At 40.9% G+C, this 27,725-nt stretch overlaps 2 long non-coding RNA genes across 2 annotated transcripts; one reads left to right on the top strand and one right to left on the bottom strand.

The window, feature by feature from the left end:
* Positions 1–6,255, bottom strand: LOC116653252. Its single transcript, XR_004306806.1, has 3 exons — positions 5,671–6,255; positions 3,485–3,572; positions 1–135 (listed from the first exon to the last, which is right to left on the bottom strand). It is a non-coding gene; the product is annotated as an uncharacterized LOC116653252 (long non-coding RNA).
* LOC116653251 lies at positions 6,217–25,945 on the top strand. Its single transcript, XR_004306805.1, has 3 exons — positions 6,217–9,167; positions 9,428–9,512; positions 25,865–25,945. It is a non-coding gene; the product is annotated as an uncharacterized LOC116653251 (long non-coding RNA).
* The last annotated feature ends 1,780 nt before the right edge of the window (positions 25,946–27,725 follow it).

Genomic DNA, 27,725 nt, shown 5'->3' with positions numbered 1-27,725 from the left:
TGGAGTTGGTCTTGATGATCTTTGTTGATCCCTTCCAACTCAGGCTATCCCCACAGTTCTGTGATTCCCGAGGCAGTGGTGCCATGGCCTCACTTGCAGGCCTGGTGCAGACTGTATTCTCCTTCAGTTTTGGCTCTTAAAAAAAAAAAAAGTTTACTTCAATTTAAGGATATTTTTGTGTGCTACTTTTTTGTTTTGTTTTGTTTTTGTTTGACAGCCATGACAGCCTCTCCTCATTATTATGGAAAATATAGGGTTGGTGGTAATTACTATCTGAGTATGAATGAGAGCAGAAGTGGGCATAGCCTGCACTGGCCTTTCTTTGACAAGGTATAACTTTCTTCTGAATTTCTGTGTTAATTAATGCTTATTTAAAAACCACTTTAATTGGCAGTAAACACCTCAACTTTTTGTACTCATTAAAATGCAGCCATTGATGTGTGATGGATTTTTTAAAGCTTAATTAACTTTCTTTCTGTATATATAACCTATAATAATGACAAATACTGGAAACTGCTTTTTTTTTATGTTTTTTTTTTTTCTTTTTTTTTCTTCCCCTCCCCCCCTTCATTTTTGGCCATCCTCATGATATTGCCATCACTTGGAGAAAGGCCATAAAATATACCCCAATTTGGCTGGGCTCTGGAGGTGTGGGGATGATAATGCAACCCCTCTGGGAGCATTTGTCCCATACCAGCAGCTGGGATAATGCAACCCCTCTGAAGATCTTGTCCCATAGCAGCAGCTGGAGCCTGAGCTTGCACCCAGGCAAGCAGGATTTGTTGTCCTGCACCTTCTCTGCATGTCATGAGCACCTTTACTAAAAATGCAGTGTGAAACTTTTTCTCAGGTAAGCTCACAGGCCTGCTTTACCTTGAAGCAACATAATCCGGCCTTGAAAATTGAAGTCAAAATGGATTTTCTGGTTCTTTTTTTAACAAAAAGTAGGTGTGTAGGGGGGTTTGTCCTCATGCATGTTCATAAGTGCCCAGTCAGGTGAACCAAAAGCCTCTAAGGGTGCTTTTCTCCTTCGCCAGTTTTCTGCCCACATCTCAGCCACAGAACAGGATTTGGAATAAAAGCCTATAGTTTGCTGAAGTTAGGAATGCAAGCTGTGATTTTAAAGGACATCAGCACGTTGGGCTACAGAATTAGACTCTGAAATCACTTTTGAGAGGGGGATGTTGGTACTTTTTGAAGCATTGATCATTTGTATACAGTGGGATTTACAAACAAGCATAGCATGTCATAGGTTGTAATTCATGCAAAATATGCCGTCTGCTTTGTTTAACTGTTGCACACAGATACTCTCCCTGTATTCCTTTGCAGTTTCTGATATAATCGTAGATGAGATGGGTAAATCAGAAGCTTGAAAATGGCGAAGCTGGTTTGGGAAAGCAGCTGTACTCAGTACATTTGAACTCTATGAAATGATTTCATTTCCAGAAGTGCTCAGCTCCCACCTACTTCTACTACCATCAGCAAAATAGGATTTTGTTTAAATTACCTTGGAAAATAATTCTCCTTTATGCTGTTCGTCTTTTCCAACTCAGTTGATTACCCGAATGCTGTTCCCTTCCTTTCCCTTTATGCGTCTTGAGTAGTGATCAGGCTGACCACCTCTACTCCCCACTGCAATAACCATAAGCTGAGGTATTCCCTCCTGCTTTGTAAACTGCTGCTGACAGCTAACCCCAGTACTTAGTGTCTGTTCTATCTTGTCTGCTTTATGGGAATCTGTCACTCTGCTGATGGACATACATCTTTATAGCTGTAGTGCAGTGCTCAGTGAAGCACCTGCTTTTTGGAAGTGTGTGAATCAGTGCAGTGCTCCTGCAGGAACAACCAACCTATAGGTGCTTTTTACATAGCTCCCTGGCTGGCTGTGTTCAGATAAAAGACTGTAAATTCCTCATGCCTTCACTCCATCTTGCCTGGATTTGCTCCATCCAGCAGGGAGGGATCATGCCTGTGGCCATGTGTATGGGGAGCTATGAAGCTTGCAGCCCATCTGACTGCTGAGCAGTTCTTCTGCACAGCTTGAAAGGAGAATATACAAGATAGGCATCGATTTAAAGCTTGGTTTTACCTGCTCAGGGTAACTCCATCAGAGTGACAGTATTTATGTATTTAAAAGAATATGTTCACGTGGCTAAATGTGAATGGCAGGCAGAATCTGAACATTAATGCTAACTTTCTTTCTGGGCTTTTTTCTAGGCTATCATTAAAATAAAATGCTGCTGCCTGTTAATTTGACCGTGTCAATAAATAAAAATGTCCATAACAAGTGTATGAGGCTAATTAGGATTTTATGGCTGTGTTGTTCTGGTTGATAGTTGTGCTGCCGCCTTGCTGGGTCTTTATGTTTCAGTGATGTACACCTCATTGATGCATAACATGTAACACCTGTTGATGCATTAAATGTTTAGTCCTGGCAATTGGCCCTCACATCATTTCTGGGTACAAGAGCTGCTGTGTAGCAGACTGTAGCTCTCATAATTAGGCTTTCCTAGCTTAGAAGAGCTTTTCTTAAATGAAAACATAAAAGCTTCTAAAGTCCTGATGAAGAACTTTCCTGAAAGTTAGTGGAAAAGGCCAGCATGATTTTCTGTTGCAAAAGAGTGAATTATAGCTGTGGGCTGGCTGACTCTATGCAGTGGGTCCCTGCAATGGGATGCTGAAGACTCAAGGTGCAGCTGTGCTTTTCTCTCAGCACATCTCAGCAAGCACACAGTGCTAGCAGTGCTGCCATTTCCTAATCTGTGGTACCATGAGGAAATATAGGAGTGCTGAAATTACACCAGTATTCACTGAATATGGGACAAAAGGGAATGGCCTGAAGTTGCACCAGGGTTGGATATTAGGAAACATTTCTTCTCAGAAGGAGTGGTGAGGAAGTGGCACAGGCTGCACAGGGAGGTGGTGGAGTCACCATCCATGGAGGAGTTCAATAAATGCTTAGATGGATGTGGCACTGGGGGATGTGGTCAGTGGGCATGGTGGGGGTGGGTTGGGGTTGGATGTGATGATCTTAGTGGTCTTTTCCAACCTTGATGATTCTATGATTCTATGAATTGAATATCTGTCATTCACTATTATTCACTATCAGGCCTGTCTGAGAATCACAACTCTATAGTAAATAACTGAAATGATTTTCCTGTAGGTGGAGTTTCCTGCGAAATTCAATTAGCTTCAGATTTTGCTTTGAAATGTAAAGCTTATGCCTGTTTTATCTTTGTTTAGTTGAACTGCTTTCACCAGATCTACTTGAATTATTGTTTTTAAAATCCTGTTAGTGTCTCAGTCTTAACAGGATTTTTGGCTGTGGATTGCACAAGCCCATTTAACACCGCGCTTAACTAGAAACATTATCTTTTGCCGAGAGTGTTGGCTCCTGGCTGTAGCTCCATAATAGGCCTGTGCCTGCTGTGGCCTCGTGCACTAGTAGATGCAGCCCATGCTGGCAATGAGTAGAGGTACCCACCTCCAGAGGTTAACAACACTTGTATCCACATGCCTTGGGAGTCCTGTCCTGTAGACATTCAGCATGAATGAACAGGTTCATCTGCTACCTGTTGTAAGGACAGTAGAGATACATTCTGTAAGTATATATATAGAGATATATATTCTACATAAATAGCTGATGATTCTGCATCAACAGAACAACATTGCCATGCATCAGAGACAAAAGGTGCCCTGCTTGGTATCGGATTCAAAAAATGAACACAAAAATTACTTCCAGCATATCAGGAAGCAGTGGTTGCCAAATGAAAATAAAGGTTATTCAGAAGACTCTACCACTGTTTTCTATTAGATTAAATGGCGGAAATGCATAGGAGAGATAAAGAAGAGGATGAGAAAGACTTAAACGATGACTTTCAACAAAAGGTAGGTGAATTCTAATGCAGAATGTAGATTGTGTTTTTCATTGCTTGTTTTTTGGCAAAAGGTCTCTCGTAAAGGAAAGACTGCATTTTTTACTCAAAAACAACTCATTTGGTTTTGCCTGTGATTTATTCATTACCAAGATGTTAACGACTCAACTTCAGAGATTAGTTGTGCTGACTGCTGTGGTGGTATCAGCTCCAGCTCTAGCTGATATGCAACCAGCCAACTCAAACCAAGCGCCAGGCGTTATGGTTCAAAATCTGAAACCCATATCACTCCATCTGCACACTGACTGGTGAGCGTACAGTGAGAAGAACTGCTGGATGGAACAGTTCAGAACCTAAAATGGAAATCGTTCAGAGCTTCGGAAGATTTCCAGTTAGTTTCTGTACAGGGAATACAAGTTTTGGAATGTGAAGGTGCAGTTTGCGATGTTGCATAGAAACACCTTGAAGATTTTTGTTAATATCTTATTTATATCTTTATTTACATCTTATTTATATCCAGTAATTTTCTCTATTTCATTCTTTATTTTGCTGCTTAGTAAGTAAGAGTGCTTTCATTTCTCTAAGTGTCTTCTCTGTAGTTAGAGATCCAAATCATATCTTGGCATTTCAGTAATTTTTTGGATATATTACATTTTTATTTTTTCTTTTTGCTATGTAATGGATATTTTCAGTATGAAAATTTCAGCTTACAACATATATATGTATATATGTAGACATACTTAAGTTATGCAATTTCTGTTTGCAGCACATCACTTTGGAAAGCGTGGCATAAGTTCACTCTCTTGTATTCGTTGCTTCCAGACAGCACAGAGCAAAGGATTTTTCATTATCTGTGTCTTAAAGACTTTTCACTCCCTCTGTAATTTCCTTTTATTGATTCCCTTAAGATATCTGTATTTGGTTTTAGTGATTTAGGGTATTTGGTTTTAGTGATTACTAGTGATAGTACAGGTGTGGAATGGAGCTGTGTACACCTGGTGCCTCCTCCAGAGGTACTGCTTGTCTTGATCTTCTGGGGCTGGGCAAGGCTGATGTCATAATTTTCTTGGCAGAAAATGCATTATCAAATCAAAACCCTTTGCAAATAGCTAAAAATGTCACCATTGCCATCAGAAGCTCTCCTTAAATTCTCAACTTTATCCTGGGCAAAGGGGAAAACTAGAGGAGAGAAAACCAATGAAAAAAACATCTTGGATTTCTCAACAAATAACTTTTACCAAAATGAAAACTTTCTATAAAAATTGGTTTCACAAGCTATTTTGATTTGATTATTGTTTTTATTTTTCAATGGCAAGTTATTTACGGTTTTCTTTTCTCCTCATTGTGTGGCCCTGGGCCTTATTAAATGTGTTCTATTCAAACCCTGCTCTGAAGACAGAAATATTAATTTCCTCATGGGCTTTTCTATAGTACTCATCGCTATGGTAACTGAATGTTTCATAAACATTAATGAACTTATTTTCACTGCGCTGCAGTGAGGCATTGGGTGGTGGTATTATCCCCATCTCATGATGAAGAACTCAGGCTGAAAGAGATTAAGTAGGAAAGTATTCACTAATTTTAAGAATTTCCCAATCTGAGATGCACGCTCTGATTTTTCAGAGGACTTCAGCTTGTTATCTGTTCAAAGCACAGCTCCCATTGCTGCCAGTTGCAGCTGTGAGTTCAGATTTCTTTGTGCTTCTTTACTTGGATAGAGGCTGCTTTAATCCCATTCGTACGCGGACTTTTTAATTTCTTTCCTCCACAACAATCAGAACGAACTGAGACTTACTAGTACCAGCCACACGCTCTTTCTGCATATTGACTGAAATGGCAGTACTCCACATCACTTTGTCCATACACCACTTTGCAGCTCGGGTGCTGCAATGAAAGTAAGAAATGGACTTAATCTAATTTATCTGAGATTAAAAAAAAAAAAGCATTTGTTCTCCTAATGTTTATTTTTCATGTTTATGAAAGAGAGGAAAATCTGTTGTTTTGAGGTTAATTTTTGGACTAGTGATGTGACTGCAAAGAGCTAAATTGGTGTTGGGAATTGCATGTATTCATCCAGAATCGTTAGTGGAAGAAAATAAATCCTGCCTTCCCTCAGTGCAAAGATACTTCACTAAATTTATTAAACACACTTGGTTATATGGGGTTTTCAAACAGGTGAATCAGATGTTTCAAACATACCTGGGTTTTGGCAAGGTTCAGGTTCACAGTCATTGGCCTGTGGACATCCCCTTTAATAGGAGTGTGTCGATTAAGATAGTTTTATGTCTTCAGACAGCAGGGCTTTATAGTAGCTTAGGATATCTTGAGGAGCCAGCCCTTAATTTGCATCAGAATACATCATGTGGCGTGGTGGTTTCTTTTTCAGATCTAATTTTGCAAGCTGCTCTGCCATTCTTTCCTCTAGACCTGCAAGTATAAACAAAAGGCAAAGTTTACTCTCAGATCTCCCCTGAGAGATTTACTTCTGGAGCAAACTTTTGTAGATGTTTTTCCAACACAGTGGTTTATAAAACAAGCACCGACCCATCTGAGCTGCAGAAGTGTGAGCAGGCTGCCCTTAATACCGTGTTGTTGAATTTTTCTTCCAGCACTGACTGAAAGAGAGCTTGCCCTTTTCCTCAAATCCCTCTCTGATTGAGAGACGAGTGAGCTGGTAACTACAATATCCAACAGCTTCACCAAGTCGAGAATGTGATGTCTGTGTAATAACGCTCAATTTTACACACTTCAAATCCATTAGTAGCAATTACCTTACCTGAGGTGTTTTGAGTTAGTTTTAGCACAGCATTCTTGCAGTTGGTAGATAATGAGCATAATAATGTATACAGCATTTTCAAGTCTCTGTTTTTAGCTACAATAATGCCATTAGGATTCTATTTAGCAAATGTGTGCTTCATGTGAAAAGTTAAGACTTTTTGTTCATGTTTTTCCCCCCACCTCTTTCTGTTGCACCTCACGTACTTCTCTATGCAGCTCCAGCTCTCCTGTAAGAGCAGGAAAGTGCTTTGGCCACCGTGTTGCATGCAAAGGTAGTGAGGCCTGGCACATCGGTATGACAAGTAGGATGCAGGAGACCTGGGGTTCATTTTAGTCCTGCTCCAGCATCCCAGACAAGCTGTATGTCTGCGTTCTATTGATGTTCTGGAAGAATTCTTTACTCAGAGAGTGGTGGCACCAGAGAAGCTGTGGTACCCCATCCCTGGAGGCATTCAAGGCAAGGTTAGATGGGGCCCTCGGCAGCCTGAGCTTGGGGGGGAGAAGACAGCCATGCCTACAGCTAGGGTTTGGAGCTCGATGGTCTTTAAGGTGTCTTTCAACTTCAGCCATTCTATAATTCTTGTGGGCAACCACACAAAATATTTTGAGAAACAAACTTGTATTTATAGTGAATGTGTTTAGAAACAGATAGGTAAGAGTTTAGAGGGCCTCCTCTGTTGAAAAAGGGAGCATGTGACGTCATGTCTCAGGCAGAAGTGTATTGTCTCTCCAGCTCTTTTGCACTAGGATGCTCTTCTGAGATAGCCAAGTGATCCTTCTGGCATTGAACTGATATTTCTCACCTTTCAGTTTTTGATAAGACAATGGTGTATTAGGATGAAGGGGAGCAGAACCTGTCCTCCTTGCTCTGCTGCCATCTCCCTGCCTGCAGGGCTGCCTCTAGGCAGTCAGGCCTCGGTTATGTGCTCCTGGGGCTGAGATTTGTGCTCATCACCTCTGGCACCTTCAGCTGTGAGTGTGACTGTCACCTCCATCCATCTGCTGCCCCGCATGTCTGCTTACTTGACAGCCGAGCCCAAAAGCTGACCCCATCTGCAGCCTGCAAACCGGAGGGGAGCTGGGGGAGGCAGATATCACTGCTCAGTCACAGTGTGCCCGGGCTGCTCCAGGGGCAGCGCAGCGAGGCGCTGGCCCTGATCTCCTTGCATTGCCATCACCTACCCTGAAATTAGTAACAGCGCATCCAAGGTTAGCAGCAAATTCAGATGCTCAAGTCACAGAGGAGGAGGGTGAATAAAGGACGGTGAGTGCATACAGTACTAGCAGTTGCCTTAGACAATGTGTGACCTCTGAAGTAGAAAGACCGGGATTAGCAAAGAGCTTTTGGCAATATTGGGTCCATTTACAAAAACCTTTAGTCCTAATTGTATGGTGCCACAGAGCTTTAACTCAAGCACATATTGGTTTTGTAACCTGATCCCCATATAAATTGTAGTCTGTGAAGAGCGCAACAATTAGTGCCTTAATCTGCTGGAACTGCATAGTACCTTTAAATCTGAATCATCCCGATCATTACAGGTATAACAAGAGTTAATTCATTTATATTTCACACAGAAATCTAATTAAATCCCACAACAACATGCCTGTGAAATGCTTGGGGAGGGATGGGGAGCGCGGAGGGAAAGGCCTTTCCTCACGGAGCCGCCATCAAACTTTGTGGCGTGTCATTAATGGAAATGAAATATGTCCTGTTTTGCTTTATGATGAAGTACAAAGTCTGGTGTGTGGAGATGTGTTTTCTAATTTCATATGGCGCAGTGGAGAGGTCACAAAAGGAGTTTGCTGCTGTGTACTTTCAACTCAGTCTGCAAGAAAATCATATAATGCCTGCTAACCAGCGTCAGCACTTGGAAGAGATGAAGGCCTTGATGTTGTGGAGAGCCCGGTGCCGGTAGTTGGTCACCTAAGGGAATCCACTTATGACTCTATTACCCAGTAAATTAGCAGAGCGGTTCAGTCAGGTATATTTATCATGAAGAGAACTGAAGATAATTAATACACTGCATTGAATGCAAATTGCACCCACAGCACTTATCTCATTTTCAATTAGCACAAATGTTACAGCACTGCAGGCTTGTTATGGTTTTACCATGGGCTGGGTAATTAATTTCTGTGAGCTACATATCAGACACCTGATAATGCCGTTTATTAATAAATGTCACCCCAGGTATCTGTTAGGAGAGGTAAATAAATTAAATGTTCAGTTGTCTGCCCTGTGCAAATCTATTCTTACACCTCATTGCATCTTTTCACTTGTTTGTTTATCAACGAGAATGACTACGGAGATTACAATGGCAAACAAAGGAATATGAGGAACAATAATCTGTGCCGAAAAGCGCCGTTCTCTCAGTGACAGCCCATTGCTGATGGCAGCAGCAGGGCACATCTATGCCTTGGGTAACACTCCTGCTGGGGACACGGGGCCCACCACAGGAGGGAAGCTGAAGCACCCACAAATCCTCCACTTTGAAGGAACTGGACAACCACTTACTGGTATGTACTACTGACCCTAGTATCCCTCAGAGCCATTTCACCACTCCTGACAGAGACCATAGTTAAAGCTGCAGGTGAACCTGCCTGCTTGTCCTCACCACCAGAGGGACACGGCCACACCGTGCTGCGCTACCTCAGGGCTGGAGGCAGCAAGGAGTGGACTGCTCAAGGCATTTCTGGAAGGTTCTCCACACCTGAGGGCTAAAATAATACTGATTATAGCAAGAAGCAGCAGCCATATATTCTCTGTTCTATTCCAGCCTTTGGAAAACCAGAGAAGCGGGAAGTGGAACGACTTCTGCGGGCTGGTGGAAGATAAAGGGAAGGTTTTTCTGCAGGAATGTGGTAAGGTTGGGAAATGCCATCTCCCCCATCTGGTGGGTTTTTCTGTTGAGTGAGTGGATCATGTCTGGCAAATTGTATGGCCAACTACTGCTCTGAAGTTCCAACCTCAGTCTTGCCGCCATAGTGAGGAAAGGTTTGGTCCTCTCCTATGATTTTAAAATTTCAGCAAGTCACACTAATGAAAATAGTTGTAAATGTTCAAAGTAACTTGACATAAATAAATAAATAAATACAGCCCATATCCCTAAATCCACACTGAAATAATAGAAAGGCTTTCAGGGTTGGAAAATATATGTGGTATAATCAAACCTGTTGTGCCTGCTAGCTTCTCCACTCGCTCCTTTTGCTGGGTCTGTTCAAAGTGTACCTGCTGCTGCTTCAGTTTTCACAGCAGAGACTTGTACCACTGGTGACACTGGTGGCTTTGGCAATTCCTCTCCACTGGGAAGGTCAGAAGCATGTAGCTGCTGTCAGTTTAAGCAGACTTTTTCTAATCTTGGTCTTAGACAATACAGGCTTGGTTAAACTAACAAAACCTGCATTTCTTGGGTGTAATTCTGCTGATAGAAATTTGCTGCATGTTAGTAATTTCATATTACAAGCATAGAGTCAAAGCAAGTAGAGCCGTACAGTGTAAATACTTGTATTGTAATGCAAATACTTGCATTTTGATGGACACTGAGGAATTGTACCCGTCTGAATACATTAGAAATCTGAGTATTTTACAATACAAGACTCACTCTTTCCTGAGAACAAACAGTAATTACAGCGACCCTCCACTCCCCACAAGAAAAGTGCAATGCAGCATACAATTCCATAGATACTAACATATCTAGTGATAGCTCCACTATTAGGGACTTGTAAGTAAGCTGTGGGAAAGGAAGCCTCTAGAAAGCAGCTCTTGCCGCAGTAGTTTAATCAGTGTGAATTTCAGCAAATACTGCTCTTAGGCAAAGTGTTTTCATCCTTTATGCAGATCTTAATTATATTTCATAGCCTTTATATGGTAAATAATTTTCACGTGCTTGCTAGTAATGTGACCTGCCCTCTTACCATCATCAGCTGTGATCTCTTGAGCTTGCAAGACTTGGAAGATGGGATTTATAACAATGCTTCTTTAAAAGTACTGGAGCACTTGAAAAATCAATTTAAAAAAAAGTCTTATTTGGATTAAGATTCATATTCTAGTGGAGAACATGTGATTTTAAAGGCCAAGTGACCTGTCAGCAGCCTCTAAAACTGTGTTTACTAAGCTGAGAGAAATGTATAAACTCACAATTTAAACAATTAAAATAATATTCATGCTGAAGAGCTGGCATGGTACAGAATTCCTGCAAATTCATTATCTGTTCAGGAACAATGTATACAGTAAAAACAGATACAATGAATGCACTTTAGTACCTGGGTGCAACATATTTGGTTTCTTTCCAGTTGGTTCCAAGTTAACTCCCATTGTGGGTCCCTGCCCTTAGTGTGTGCTTGGGATGCCAACTCCCTTCCGGCAGCCCCTGCAACCCCTAAGCAAAGTGCAACTGGTGCCAGGGCCATGCTAACCCAACTGTTCTGTGTGGATGGAGGCTTTAGCTTTGCTGGTGACACTGGTGCTGCCTGTGGAGTGAGGATCTGTCATGGGGAACAAGCATTATGGGAAAGGTTGTATAGGAAAGGACCCTACATGATTTATCAGGGCTTTCTGATGGGACTGCCTCTCCCACCTTCCTACCAAGAGAGAAGTAGATGTAATGAAGCACCTTGTTTTTGTGTTTCTGCTCTTGTTATTCATTCAAGTCAGAGAAATATGCCTTAAGATAGAGGTGAAGATATTTGATCCACAGGCTGAAGGCTCTGGACAGATGTGTTTCTGCAGCGAGCTCATAGGTCTAGAGGAGCAAATCTGTCAAATGGTCCCTTCATTGCAGCTTTGAACAGCTTGTTAGATGTGATGAGGATGATAAGAATGAAGACCATAAACTCAATTAGGAATTCCATGGGAAGCTGGTGCCAGGCCCAATGCCAGGTCTGATATGCCATTGTCACTGAAGAGATGCATTAAATGAAGTTTCCTAAGTGTGAATGCTGCGTACTTGCATATTTCAAATGACTACAGTCCAGCTGAGAAGTGACACAGCCATGAATAACTGAGACAAGGTCATCACCTGCCAGGATGGGAGAAAGCCTGCTAGCCAATGGAAGAGAACAGAAGTGTTACTTGCAGAGGTTGCTGTGGGAAATCTTAGCATCAGTAGCAAATCCAAGAACAACCCTAAATTATGAAACAAACACCCTGACTGTGGAAATGCAACCTCATGCCAGGCATACTGCACACAAGTGACAAGCTCTTAAAGATGCTTTCCTGTCTCCCATCTGTCTTACCTCTGTCTTGCTTGAATGTAACCGACTGCTTTTCTTCCACTGTCGTGTTGGAGGTAGCAGGGTGTTTATATTCACCAAAATGTCGATAGAGCCATATTTCATCTGCCTACTTCTGACAGTTCAATCCATGTCATGTCAAGTAGTGGCTGTGTGTAGACATGGGGAAATGCTGCAAAGAATACAGATCACAAGTCCACGGAGAAAGGAGTTTAGTGATGAAGATAATGTGGTTTTTTTTCACGAGTCATGGGGTGCGTCTCAGCAGAAAGGACTGAAAAGAATTTTAGTACTTTACCCTGGACTTCTGCCACCCATCAGGTGAGACAGCAATATCTCATGGTTAATACTGAAGTCAAGGAGGATGAGGATGGATGTATGTGTCCTCTCCCCACTGACAGGAGACCCTCATCCATCAGTGCAACTCAAGCTGTTTCATTTCCACATCCTAGCTTGAATCTAAACCATGCCAGATGTAGAAGATTTACTTTTAGCAGGTTTAGTCCCAGGCATTCCTTGGCTAGTAGCAGTAGGAGCTTTCTTGGGAACTGGGAAACCTGATGGGTGTTGTTTAGGAAGAACTCATGTATGCAGAGTGCATTTCCTCAGGGATGAGTGATGGTTGATTTCCAGTGTGGTGGTAATTCTTGGTTGGTGTGTCCAGCTTCCCTCCTTCAAGATTTCAGCCTTCTGGGTTGGGCTCTGCAGCAATCCTAGACAGAAGGCAATATTGTGTGGTGAAATCCGGGACAAATGGATACTGAAATGGAGAGAGCTCTTCATTGCAGTCACTGTACCCAGAAGCCATGTCCAACTGTTCATTTTCTGAGATTTTACAATTCAGTTAAATTCGGCCATATGTAAAATAAGGCTCTTCCTTTTTTCATGAACTGAGGAGGAGGGAATGGGAAGCTTTTACAAAAGATGTAAGTATTTGGTCTTTGGGTCCTGGAATGCAGCTGGGTTGATTTCCAGGTGAGAAGAAGGGTTGGGTCCTTCTTGTTGATTAACTAAGTTGTTGTAGACAAGGATTATGGGAGGGGATGGCAGTCACTGGATAGTGTGAGTTGCTTTGCTGGAAGAAATGAGACTGTAGTACAGGAACAGGCTTCTATTAGCTGACTCTATTTATTTATGTGGGATTTCTTTTGGCTCCTTTGTTACTTCTGGGTATTGTAATGGAGGCGCAGGGTGGTAGTTACTGCTTGCCTCTAGATTGGGATCAGATACTCGTGGCACTTAAGGAAAATGAACATGGATAGCCTGAAAATGCAACAGGTTTTTCCTCCTGGCCTTGTGGGTTGATGTCAAAGCCTTTAAGTCATTATTCTGTAACAATGTGTTAATTATGTGTTTATATTCTTAAAAGTGTGGATTTGTATTTACCTGTGTTTCATGATGATTATTGGGTACCAAGCAACCCATTACACTTGCAGCCAATCGTGTGCTATTAACAGGGAGAAATGGTAAACATTGTTTTAAATCTTATTTGGCTTGGCAGAGATACAACAGTAAAAAAAATAACAGCAAAATCAACTGTTTGTATATACAGCTTTTATCACCCACAGGCATCTTTGTCAGTACAGTTTCGATTAATATCTGTACACAAAGTAGCATATTCCTATTATCATTTGAGAAAATTTAATAGGCTGTTTGCTTCTTTCCTTGAAAGAGTGGATTTTAGAAAATAACAATAATAAGAATAAAACACATAATTTTTATGCTTAAAGGAAGTTAACCAAAATCTTGATACTCATATTTGACCCACAGTATGGGGAACTGTGGCCAAGTTTGGTCGTCTACTTTGTTTTCCAAATTACAACAGTGATTATGTTTATTTTTCTTGACCAGGAACAAAAAATCCAGAGAAATATTTTTTACCTCCCAACAGGCAGGTCAATTTCCATAATGAATGTACATGTCTTGAAGGTAAACTAATATTAGTAGGCAGAGAAGAGGGTCAAATGTTTAATCCAAAACTGAGGTCCTAGTTGAAACATGCAGAAGAGTCATGAATTTGTGCCACTTCCAGTGAATTGTTTCAATTTGGGGAAAAACAAGAAAAAACAACAACAACAACAACAAAAAAAACCCACCAGCCAAAAACCACTCATGTCTCATTTCAACATTTCTCTACATTCCAGTGAGTTTGTTTGTTTTTTTAATATGAAGAAAACCTTCTGGAAACTTGTTTTAGGTCAAAACAATGGATGTTTATTTTCTTATTGTATTATTATTTGGCTTTGATTCTTTGGTTGCTTAGCTAAGAAAGTCTTGTAAGAAGCAGCAGCAACATAGAGTTTCCCAGTTGCCAGAGGCAGGTGGAGTGTTGTGATTGTTGGAATCATGCAAGAGACAGTGGGATTGGGGGGGAACTTCACTTCCTCTGGTGTTAGGAACACTACAGCTTAATCTGCTCCTGTGAAAGTCAAGGGAAGAATTCATGGGTAGTATCTTGCCTGCTGTAAGTAATGCTGTGGATCAAAAGGTTTGCATTTCCAGACACTTTATTGGTCTTAATGCTAATGAGTTTATGGTGTAAGAAAATTACCTTGACCGTGTTGTACATGCGCTTCTTTGCTACTGTTAATATCATTCAATCCAGCTCAGAACTGTAGATACCACTCACTTGTTACTTAAAGACTTTTTTTTTTTTTTTAATAATCTTTGCTCTAACATGGAAGCAAAGGTGGTTGTGTGTGAAGAAGAGCATGGGGGGAGGGAGGATTTTAATCAGCAAATGATCCGAGAATAAAGAAAGGTTACCTGTTTGTTTGTCAACAGGATGAAGTAAATAAGAGTTAAAAAAATCTGAGACACCAGTCAAAAGCAATCAAATATGTATTTAATTAAAGCAAACATAAAAATTAAAGTTACATGTTGAATCAATAAACAGCACTTTTTTCTACATGCATTTTGAACAAGACAGATCAGAATCTTGCATGATGAAGACATAATGTGTCATAATAATTAGGAACACAGACAAAAGAACAGCTAATCAACATGCAAATTTATGCAGTTCTGGCGATTCAGATGAGGCAGATTTCTACCTCTTTTTTTGCTTGATTCATCTTCATTGCTAATCATCTGAAGGCTGCCAAATGTTCACTGACACTAATGTATTATAGGTCAAGAGAGGCAGGTCTTCACCTATTACCCCCACAAACAATATGCTTTCCTTCCCTGTTTCCTCTTCAGGATTTTCAGCAATTACTGCCAGATGCAATCAGACTCCTTGAATAGGAGCAACTGGGGCTTGTTTGTGGCTTGGATTCATTAGAATCAGGAGGATGAAGAAAGGAATAAATTACTTAATTGCACAAAAAAGTTGCAGCCAAAGTGATGGTGAGAGAAGCTGATTGTGTAGTTGCGTATTAGGCCACTCTTGGAATGGAGGATCTTAGAATAGCTGGTAGTTTGGCCTTCCTGATTCAGACAGATTTGGGTGTCCTCCAAAACAGATGGCTCCACACACCATCTATTCTTCTCTTTGTCAGGTTTTACCATTTATTTGATCTTGTTCATCTATGATGCTGGTTGTATTAGATGTAACACAAATATGCATTCAGATCATATCCATTTAGTCTTGCATCCCAACTTTTATTCTTTTAGCCTTGTTTGATGAGATGATCAAGTTGAACAAAGCCCTTGTTGTCCTATTCCTGCACAACATCCATACATAAAACACCAAAAACCGTGACTAAAGCCTTGCACAGACAAATAATCTTCCCGTGTCTCATGTTTTAGAGGTTTATTTCTCCCATTTTTACTAAGCAGCCCCCAGTTCAGACAAATGATAACCAGACACAACAAATAGTTAATTTTTATTTGATCCCATAGAAACAAACATTTGCATATGCCCAGGCAAAACTGCCCGCCTCCCATCCTTATGCTGAGACCCCTGTTCAGATATTCTCTTCAGGTTCCAGGCCATGTGTTATGTTTGTGGGTGGTCTTAAGATCTTAAAGAAAAGCTTTGCTCTGTGAAGTCATGCAGCACTGTATGTAATTAAGAGGCTTTCTCCCCCCCCCCCACCTCCAAACTCCTCTATCTCTCCTAATATTGTTGTTGCGAATGATCTACACTTGTGGATGAGCTGCCTTTCAGGTAATGGTTAAAATTAACTTTCTAAAACTGAGACGTGTGGTCAGGAATTCACTTTGTGGGAGCCCCACTGAGCACAGTGCTGTGTGTTTCCTGGGTCTGGAGTGGGCACATTGCTGGATTTGGAGTGCATGTTGCTGTGTGTGTATTTACAGCTGGAGGAGTTTGTGTGCTTGTGTGCTTGGTAACTGTGGGGGTCTGTGTTTGGTGATGGGCAGGTTGGTATATGATGTGACACATTATAGGGTTGTAATGATCTTCTAGGGTCAGTATTAGTTTCTTATTTGGCCCCTTATTTGTCTGTAGTCTGACAAATACCCAACACGCTTCTTTATTCTATGATGGTGTTTAGGTCTCAAGTGAATAATATGGACATTTTGGGTATGTTTCAGCCTAAACTGGGGTTTGTAAAAGGCTGTAATATATTTTCAAAGTAAAACAAAACACCCATGGGTATGGCAGCTCAGTCACAACCCCAGACAGAGAGCTCAAGCTCATGATTTCCAGCATCAAAGCTGCAAATCCCCAAACACCCTGTCTTTCAGAGACTGGTGAGATGAGGAGGAGAAATGCTGGATCCCACCTCTTACCAAGGCTGGCATCTCAACAACCATTTGCATTTCCACCTCTGAGGTAGCCATTTCAGAGAGCTTGAGATGCCTCATGTAGAGTTTTTTTAGAGGTCACGTGTTAGTATGGATTCATGAAGAAGGTGTGTCCTTCAGATGCCATCTTTACTTTTGGAATTGAAGTTGATGGCAATTTTTGTCTATGAACCCAATGCACAGCCTTCAGTTCTTCCCTCCCCTCAGCCCCTGCATGTGGCTCACAGCCCCTTTGACCTTGGCCCCAAAGGTTTCTCCACTCCTCTCTCCAAGTGGGAGGGAGAGGAGCATTGTGCTTTTACCCTGTGCATTCTTTTTTTTGTTCCCATAGGCCCAATTTTTATTTGGGATGTTTCGTAGGGCATCAGTGAATACATTTTATTGCAACTGTTGGAGAATTAATTTTACTGCTGTGTCACTAGGGGGAGATTTGTGAAGGCACAAGTGCATTTAAGTGCTTACCTTTCCTTTGAAAGTCAACAGGAGTTGTGTATCTAAATGGCTTTTGTGTCTGAGGAAAATATTTGCACTGAGATGGGAAAAGCCCACATATCTGGAGCAAGAGCTAAAAGCCAGTGGGTGATGCTATACTGAAGTCTGGTTTTGTTTTTGTGTGTTTTTTCTTTTTTTCTTTTTAATTGTCCTCAGATAAGTTCTTAACAGACTGAGGTTTGGTTTGTTGCAAAGAATTGCGATACCTCATCTCTTCAGTCAAAGTCCTCCTAGATTGTTTTGTGATAAGAAGACTGAGAAAGTCTACACGAGGAACTTCTCTTTGTGCAGATGATACCTGGCTGCTATTCTTTCTAAAGTTATAGTGATTCAAGAGCTGATGATGTCTTACAAAGGCTCTCTCTATCTCAGGCTTCCCTCAGAAAGGCAGGAGGAAGGCTACTTTGACAGGCCGGCTTTTAAGCCCATGTAATCTCTTGCAGAATGGCCTTTGCTTTCACAGCTCCTCATGTTGCACCACGTCCTGGTTTCTGCACTCACATTTGTCACTGAAGCATTGCCTGAGCAGTGCTCAGTCTGAGGGCTGCTCACTTCAGGTGCTTACAGTTTTTTACTCAGCTGTGAAACTAGTTATTCCAGTGCTCAGAATAGCATTGGTAGCATCAGACTGAGTGACTAAACTGTTCAGATTGGAAATGTGAGGGAGGACAAGTGATGCAAATGAATCCTACTTTACGACTGAAAATACAGAACTGCTGGCAAAGCTCTGAGCAAGTAAAAGGCTGTTAGTGCAAGCACTGGTGAAAAGGCTTTGGTCACAGTCGGAGCAAAAAGTCCTCTGAATATGCACAATTGCCAGTGATACTTAACTAGGTCCAAGCACCTACTCTGTGCATCTGTGGCCATAAACATCTGCATTTGCTATTAGTGGTGTTCTTTAAATGCTGATGTTTCCCATGAGAATGAGGCACAGGCTTTGAAAATGGGACTGTTTGCTCAGTGAGCTTGTCTATGAACAGACCACCAGACTTGTGTGTGTGCAAAATGTAGGTTAAAAAGGTTGCTGGCCTTTTGTGTTAGGTGGGGCTTATGTTACCTTGTTGGTCTCTAAAGGCTCTTGAGGAACTTCTGATCAGTGAACTCATTCGTCCTGATGGTCCATTACCTCCTTTGTTTTGACATATTTTCACTCTCCTCTTAACGTTTCCTGTTTTCATGAATCTTCCCCTCCTGCTGTATTTTCCTGTGTGTGTTTCTTGTCTCTCAGATGTTGTGTGACTGGCTATTTCAGTAACTCTTTGCGCACTACAAACTTGAAAAAAAAAAAACCAGAAATGGAAAAAACCCACAGTGGAATGATGCTCTGTTTTCCACGTGCATGTCACATGTTGACTGAAACATGCTCAACTGACAGGTTGAACATCTATCTAAATACTGCGGTACATAGTGTTTAATTAGAGTATCCATTCAGTATATGAGTTGGTATCGGTTTCTTCAAAAAGATAGAAGCTCTTTTAAAATAGTAGTGATTTGCTAGAAATGAGGAGTTGAAGATTTTTTCTGTGCTTGTACCAGTTTAGAACTATGGACTTCTATGGAAAAAAAACATGATGCACTTATGAAATGGCCAGAACATATGGATGTAGGACAGGATATTTGAAGATGTACACAGTAGCTCTTATTCTGGCTTCCTGATGTTTGGCACTTCTGAAAGACAAGCTGTTTATTTCTGTGCCTAACTGTACATTGTGGCCTGCATTGTAGAGCTCAGCAATGCCAACTCTTTGCCTACCAAAGTAATTTTATGTGTATCCACACAGATTTATCAAGGGTAGGTTCTTTTCTTGTATAGTGCAGTTTATATGCAGTATACACCTGTGTACTAGTATCTAGTGATTACTATGGGAGCTGAAATGGAATGATCTACTTAGTTCTATGTACCTGCATTGCCTACCTTTAACAGCTGGTTGCTGAAATCTTTGCAGTGGTAAATACAAACCAACTTGAGTCTTGAGCTCCTAAAGTTTTGTCCTTTTACCTCTGAGATCTGGTTGCTGTGCAAAAATACCAAGTAAAATTTCACACTGGAAATGACAAATTAATGTAAGAAGCAAGCTGTTTGAAACAGACAATGACTGTCTTAATTACAGCTCTGTCAGGGATCTTTAGCTCAGTTCCCCAGCTGATGTGTGCTCAGTAAAAGTCCTTGAAGTGGGTTTCTTCCCCCACTTCCCTTGCCGCATGTGTGGGTGTCACTAGCTAAAACAGTTCTAGAGTTTACAAATACATTTGGCAAAGTTTTCTCCAAATCCTAATTATTTGGGTAACTGTTTAACCATGATGATAATCCTTGTAAAATGTCTGTGGAACATACCCAACTGTTTCAAACAAATCCAGGGTGTGGAAAACATACTGACCAGATGTGGACAGGGAATTCTGTGCTGCTGGAGTGCACCATTAGGCTTGTCATGCCTATATGGCCAGCAGCATTTGCTGAGTACAGTATAAGCTACATCCATCCTGTGGAATAGGCAGAATCAAATTCCTTGTTGGTATCTGCAAGCTTGCAATGTGACAAATACTGTCCTTACATTTTGGTGATGTCAAATTTAGTTCTATTCTGTAAGAGCTCTGATGAGATTCCTTTAGCTCTTTCAATTTATGTGCACCTTCTCCTCTTTAAAGAACTGCCTCCAGTCTTTCTGTCCCTTCAGTAGCTTTCTAATGTGTCCTCACTGGCAGTTGAAGGTGTACATAATGAACTCCTCAGAAAACCTTTGACACTGGACAGTATCCCAGACCTTCTATCTTTTCTCTTTCTTAAGTCCCTAACAGAGCAGTTCTGGATGCTGGGGATCAGAAGAATTTGGTCTATAATTGCAGTTAAATGCTTCTGAACTGTAACAGGCCTGTAACTCCACACACATTGCTGACCAATGGTGGAATGGAGTCCTTTCCCCATGGAGCCAATGTATAACCAATCCCATGGAGCTAAGGGCTAAGGAAAGACCTCCAAGGTCTGATACTGCCAAGCAGTGTCATGGTAGGCACTTCAGAGCTGCAGGCAGTGACTGAAGTGTAGAAGCTGGTGGGGATATTGGCAAAAAAAGTGTTGAAGCTCCTGATATAAAACCACAGCCCATGCAGTTTTGGAGGACAGTCATCTTAAACTTCTTGTTAACTCCTGCATTTTGAAAATGCCACCTGACATTGCCAAGTGGTCAGGGTGCTCTCATGCAGTCATCTGAGTCCTTTGCCAGATGTGCTTGTTGGTAGATGAGTTAGGGAGCCTAGAGTTTGTACCCTTAATGGCAGCAAAATCTTCTCTTTACATCTATAACATGTTTTCTATGCCCTCTTAAAAAACAATGGTACCTGAGATTTCTTTGAGATCCAGACGGAAAGCTTTTGTTAAAGGGGGTGGTAATGAGGCTCAGTAAGATTTGTTTTTTGTTAAGAAAAGATCATCTGGTGCTTGCTTTTGGAGCTGGTTGCTCATGAAGGTTTCTAATTCAGGGTCTTAATTTTTGTAAAGCGTGAATTACAAGAAGTCAGAAGAATGATGCGAAGAGCATTTAATAATGCACATTCACAAAGAAGTGGTGTAACTACATTAATTAGGCAAGTCTTGCGTAAAGATGCAATGTAATTATATATTTGAGACAGTTAATTAGGGAGCTACTTGGAAATTTCAGTGAATATTAAGGTAATTATACATAAATACTATAACCATTAAGACTGCACCCATAATGAAAGCAATAACTAATTACATAAATAACAGCATACTTATGTTTTTACATTACCAATACCTAACAATACTTCATCTCTTTCCTCTCTCTCTTTGCCATGCAAATGACAAAACTTCCATTTTTAATTCACATATTCTTGCAAATTGTCGGGGTGACAATGAACTTTCCTTTTGTTCTCTTTCTCTAGAGAAGTCCAGACAACTGGAGTTATGCTCACCTTGCAGGAAGACAGTTAAGAATATTTCAGATACATATGGAGTTTTTGGTGACTACCCTTGAATGTCACACAAACCCAGGTCTGACAAGCTTAGTAAATAAATTGTATAATTGTAAAGATGATGATTTAGACTGTTTAATCAGCTTTGAGTAATTCAATAATGAGGGTTAGGTGAAAGGCTCTTGTAGAAACCGTGCTCTGTACTTCACTGTGTTAGACCAATGAACAAATGCCCGAACCATACTAAGCATTTTCTTTCCATTTACTTCTGTCAGGGTTTAGGGTGTCTGTCTGCAATTGTATGCATCTTTTTCTAAATCTATCAATCAGCTTCCAATGACAAGTGAATGTGGCAACATTCCACGTGCTATGCACGCTGCTATCCTTCCCTCATGCTGCCTCAACAAGATTGAAATTTAGACCCATATGAACAGCTTCTAAGCCAGGAGCTTTTTATGAGGAGCAGTCCTATTGATTCAGCTGAAACAGAGAAATTGTTGCATCCAAATACACTTTCTGAAATGACAGTTTCTAGCAACTAAGGATCTAAAGGTGTCTCAAAAGCTCTAATAAGTAGGATCTCAAAATGAGTCTGGGATTTTTGTGAACTATTCTGATGGAGACTGTATTGGTGTCATGACTTTATTAACTGTCATGAATCAAGTTATCAAGTGACTTTTGCAATGTTATAAAGAACACTGAGAGTCCTACTGTAAGTCTCTCAGCTGTGTTTTAGCCAGAGAATCCTTCTTTCTTCTGCAGCAAGGACGTGGCACATGACTTAGGGTCTACTGATGCTACTCTTTTCTCACTTTGTTAATCTTCTCTGAGTAATTAAATTGACCTGGTGAGGCAGTGGAGTTCACAAAGGAATGTTATTTTCAGCAATTTGTACATATTGTTATGTTTTCATCAGGCATGGTAAGTAGCTGTCTGAAAGGGCCCACAGCAGCATGAGCTCTGTGCATGTTTTTAATATTGAAGTCACCATCATGCAGAACAAGGTCATAGTGAGAGCTGGTCTGGCACCTGGGAGTTCTTCAGGCTTGCTAAAGAAATAGTGATGGCAATTATTTCCTTCCATTTCCTTCCAAAAGTTCTATTTCCACAATGATACCAATGCTAAGGTATTTATATATATATGGATATATATTAACATATACTCTCACTGTGGACTCCAGAGCAAGTAGCTCTGGGCAGCTCGTCCATATTTTCTCAGCTCAGCAACAGCGACCAATGGAGCTGCCTGCCACAAGATTTAAAACCTCTTAGAGGTTAGTAGGACCTCTCAAATTATTTTCATTTGAGATAGATGTCATAATTTTGAGATAATAAATCCTTTCTGTAGTTATATATGATCTTACACTTAGCGGTTTACGCTGTATTCTGTTCCAAGGCATGTGAGGTCTCAACTATATATATATATATAATTATTTGTACTGTAGTAATTTTTAAAACTCCTTATTTCTAGCGGAGTGAGACTGGGGGAAGTGTGTATATCTGTTGGAAGAAAGAATAATGTGCAAATACTGTACATTGGTTACCATGGATAAATAGTACATGGGTTACCATGGGTAAATTGTGTCCCATTCCTTCAGTATCTTTCTCTGAGTTTGTGACTCTAATTCATCAAGGCTTCTGTAAAACATTTAATGCAGCGCTGTGTGAAAGAAAATCTAGGCTGGAGAATGTGAGTTTTGCTAGAAGTGTAAAGAAATGGCTATAGGATGATTGCTGAGAACCTAGTTGAAAGAACTGCCAAGAGACAAGAACAGCAACTAGCAGCTTATTAAGGATCAGTCTTGTAACCTATCTATCTAAACATTTTTATTTGTGGCCACAGCAGAAAAAGTGAGCACATAAAAAGTTTGTAAGTGACGGAAAGCTGAAAGGCCTTGACAGTTCAGAGGACTGACCCTGACAATAGCAAAAATGGAGAACGGATAAAATTAAGTACTAATAAAGCACAAGGTCATGCAGATGTTTTTCTCTTTTGCTCTGAGCAGGAGGCTCATCAGCTGGAAGTAACAGCAAAGAGTTTTGCTGAATCTCACAATGACTGACAACTGCTGGAGCTCTGCAACAGCAGGGAAGGGAAATGTTCCCTGAGATGTTCCCCTGGATGTTGCATGAGGGGAAGCATATCCAGGAAACATGTGGTATTCTTAAACACTTTTGTACAAGGCACTGGGGAGATCCTCATGAAGTTCAACAAGGAGAAGTGCAAAGTCCTGCACCTGGAGAGGAACAACCCCAGGCACCAGGACATGCTGGGGGATACCCAGCTGGAAAGCAGCCTGGCAGTAAAGGACCTGGAGTTGAATACAGGCCACCAGTGTGCCCTTGCTGCAAAGAAAACCACAACAGCTAAATGTATCTCAGGCTGCATTAGGCAAATCATTGCATTAAGTCAAGAGAGCTGATCCTTACTCTCTGCTCAGCACTGTTGAGGCCACACCTGGAGAATTGCATTCAGTTCTGTGCTTCTTAGTGTAAGAGAGAAGCTGGGATGCTGGAGAGCCCAATGAGACGTTACACAAATGATCAAGGGTCTGGAGCACCTCTCCGGTGTGATAAGGTTTAGACAGTTTGGACTAGTAAGCCTGGAGAAAAGAAGGCTCAGGAGAGATCTTAAAAAGTTTGTGCCTGAAGGAAGGAAGCAAAGAGGATGAAGCCAGGCTCTTCTTGGTGGTACCTTGTGTCAGGACAAGAGGCAGTGGACACAAACTGTAACATGGAAGGTGTTTCTATCACAAAGTGTTTTGCTGCTGCTTGGGTGCCAGCACTGGCACAGGTTGCCCAGAGGCTGTGGGGTCTCCTGCTTGGAGATCTTCAGAAGCTGCCTGGACATGGCCCTGGTTAGCCAGCTCTAGGTGCCCCTGTGTGAGCAGGAGTTGGGCCGGATAGACCCTGAGGTTCCTGGTAGCCTCAGCCAGTCTGTCATGCTGTGATCCAGAAAAAGAGATAGGAACTGTGTCTTTAGTTCTGTTAAACTAAAACTGAGTAGGGGTATATTGCTCCTATAAATATATAATTGGGATAAATGATGAGAGAGAACTCTTTAAATTAAATACATACTGACTGCTGTAGGAATGACAGAAAGGAGCCAATTCTGAACACAAGTTCTTTGGAAACTGAATAAAGATTTTGAATAATATGAAGTTTTGGGGCAGCCTTCCAGTAGGAGTCACAGGGGCAAGAATACTCCCCGATTTCATGAAGAAACTTGAGAAATCTATCAATGAGATAGTGATGTTGTGATATCAATGAGATATGATGTGTCAGACATAGCAGGGGATGACCTGGGAGGACACCACTAGTCATATTTCCTATGTAAAACTATTCAATAGAACCCCTGGTCTCCAGAGTACTTTTTCTGTAAAAAGACTTCAATAGCAAGGAAGGGAAAAAGTCCTTTGCTTTGGATTCTTTTTTTTGCCCTTATCTATACTGGTGGCATTAATCTGATCAAAGCGCCAATGAATCTTGTGGTAGGTTGGATGCAGATCCCTATTATCTGTATGACAATACCCCTCTGAGGTCCTGCTCATTACCAAGGCACAGCTACTTTCCATTACTTGACTTTTGTGATCTCAGTTCATCTCTCAGCTAAATCCATCTGAAGCTGTTTCCTTGATAGCTCCTTTAATTTTATAGGATTCTTACAGTTCCTGTATTCTTGTAATCTTCAGAGGTTCTTTACAGCAAGCCAAACAATCTTCTGCCACTCACAGTGCTACCTATCTGCTAGCCAAAGCCATGCAGTAGATCACTAATTCTCTGAGATAAGATCAATAGCAAATCACCCTTCTCTATCGTGAAAAGATCTGACAACTCAGTTTAGTTGTAACAACTGAAAGAAACGTTAATAATGGATGATGACAGACCAGAACCATGGTATTCATGCATACTGCTTGTTGATTGACAGTCCCAACAGGTTAGAGGTTACCCACAAAATACAGCCTTGATGGCCTAGGATGAAATGTTCCTTCTGACCCTTCTGTAAGCTAGTGATATACAGCACTGGCTAACGTATCATTAACTTGCAACACCATGATGATGGGATTAAGACCCAGAGGGCTTTATTTCCACCTTATTAATGGCAATTAAAAGCTGTGTGACAGTTTTAAAACTTGATGTAAAGAAAGTTTGTACCTGTCTTATAGTAGCACAGTAAATAATTGTCTGATTGCTTCGCTTTTTGTAATCTGCCCGTGCAGCTGTATATTATCATTATTTTGCTGCAAATACAGCTTTTCAATTTATCAACAAAAGAGCAGGTAAGGCTCTGTGTAAATAATAATGAAGGACACTTCCAGGTTGGATTATTTCCCATTTAGACTACTGAGCATGAAAGAAGCAGAGGATTTTCAAAACTGACAATATCTTTTAGAGGTGGTTTTCAATGCCTAATCACCACTTATATGAAATAACATTTAAAAAAGGTTTTAAACCCAGTTTTAGTTACTGCCAACTCCACCTGGGTAATTCATAGGGCACAAAAAATTCTCCCCACTCCTCTTTATTGGATAGCAGAGTTATTCCTTCTTGGGGGCTGATACGATGGTTTCATGGCAAGATATTTCATATTTCTTATCCTTCTGCATGGTCAAGAAATGTGTCTACTGATAGAGCAACAGTTGAATGCTGTGAACCAGCACCACCTCTTTTACACATGGCTTTTATTATAATCTCAGTCTAATCACAAACTCAAATGTGCACACTGTCTGGAAGGTATCCTTTTCCTCAAACATATAGTGGCTATTCTTGCAGTTCTGCATATCTTGATAATCTAATTTTGGTTTTGGTGTCTCAGTTCCAGAAAGTTTCTGATCCCCTGTTCTCATTCTCAGTTCTTCAGTGACAGAATGGACCAAAAGTCATCTGTGCAGCCCTCAGAGTTGTCTGTCCGTCCTTGCTCCCTAGTGAGACAGGTAAGGTTCTAGGTCTATGTCTCTCTGTTAAATAGATTTATTGGGTCTGCCTCAGGGTTAATGAATCTGGACAACATTTGTTTGGTAACGCTTGAGCCGTCTTCATTGTTTTCTTATAGAAAAGGGTTCTTAGCTTTCCCTGCTGCTGCTGTTTCAGAGGGATCGGCAGCTGCAGCAGCCCTTGCTGCTCTGGCCGCAGGACTCCCACTGTGTGCTTTCTACTCCGGGGTCCTCAGAAGCCGCGGGACTCTGAGACATGTTTGTCATTTCAGACCCTTGCCACTCCAAGGCAGAAATTGCCTTACACCTGTAGTTTATACAGCCCCAAGCACAATGTCAGCATTAAACATTAATTAATAATAGAGGCTTATATTGCTAATCACATAATTATAAATTATGTGCTGGTTATGCCTGCCATCACATATTACTTTGTAGTTACATAGATATACACATAGTGTATCTGGGCTTTTGTAAATCAGCTTGTAGTTGTTCAATGATACAAAGGCTATGCCAGCACATAAATCCGATGTAAACTGCTAATCATTTTTAAATGAAGACAAAGCAATCTGAGTTTTAAAACCATAATGCAAGAGAATTACAGTGCGGGTGCCTGAAATTTAGGAAGAGAACTTGCTTTGTAGACGTTTCAATTGTAAGCAAATTTCTGATGTTACGCGCATTACATGGTATTTTACTGAAATCACACTCTGTGGCAGATTTGCATAAATGAATGTATTGTATTTTTTATAACTGTGAAAGCTTTAATTACCTAAACTCTAATTAGACTTGCATTTTTCAGAAAACACAAGATATTAGCTTATTTTGTAGTTGGCTCAGCTTTAATGTTTTCACAAATTTTAACTCATACGTAACAATATACTATAAAAACACACGGAAAACACAGAGATGAAGGCATCCCTGGAACTTCTGAAGCTGATTACTTGTTCTTTTCTTGCTGTGTTTTAGTCTCAGTGCACTGGAATTTTCTCAAATGTAGGCAAAATCACACCTGACGTAAATCTGCCACAGCTAAATTTGGTAGCATTGCATCAAAGGTGAATCTAAATGAATAAATGCTAATAATTTCTAGGAATAAATGTGTTATGTGGAAAAGAATTGTTGACAGTGCTGTTTCCTAGTGGAATTTGGTCTTTTAGGAATTCTTGCAGTTCTACAGCAGTTTTTCAGACAGTGAGATATAAAGGTGCTGAAAGGGTACTTGGCCAGGTGGGGTCCCAGCGAAGATTTATGTCCGTAATGCGGGTTTTGAAAAGGCCTTCATGACTTGATCGTTGCTCGGTACCTAGTGAGTCATTGCTGTGCTTACACAAAATGGGAAAAATTAATTACCAGTGGTCATTACTGCCTCGTTTGCCAGATCTTTGAAGAAAAAAAGAATTAAACCATCTTCTGTTAATTGTCTTGAATTTTCTCATTTGCTTCCCTATCAAAGTGCCTGTTCTATCTGTATTGAGTTGTCTACATCTTGCCCTTTTCTCTTTTGAAAATTATTTCTACATTTGTCCCTGTGTAGAGAGACTGCTGCAATGTGCTCTATCAAGGGCTACTTCTACAGGCAATTTAGCAGCCCGTGCTAGAGCAGAGCATCCTGCCCAGCGTTCACTGAGGGCTTACTGCTAAGAGCATGCAGCTCCTGTGTTCTGCACTTGCTCTCAATACAGGTCTGCATGCTGTTGACACACTTGCTGCAATGTGTAGCCTTCCAGATGCTCAGAACATTCCTCTTTTTTTCCCTCCCCCAAGGTAAAGGAAGGTAAGG

The sequence above is a fragment of the Coturnix japonica genome, chromosome 3 (genome assembly GCF_001577835.2).
Source record: "Coturnix japonica isolate 7356 chromosome 3, Coturnix japonica 2.1, whole genome shotgun sequence".
Classification (NCBI taxonomy): domain Eukaryota; kingdom Metazoa; phylum Chordata; class Aves; order Galliformes; family Phasianidae; genus Coturnix; species Coturnix japonica.
The sequence above is the reverse complement of the archived record's forward strand: the minus strand, read 5'-3'. Positions and strand labels throughout refer to the sequence as shown.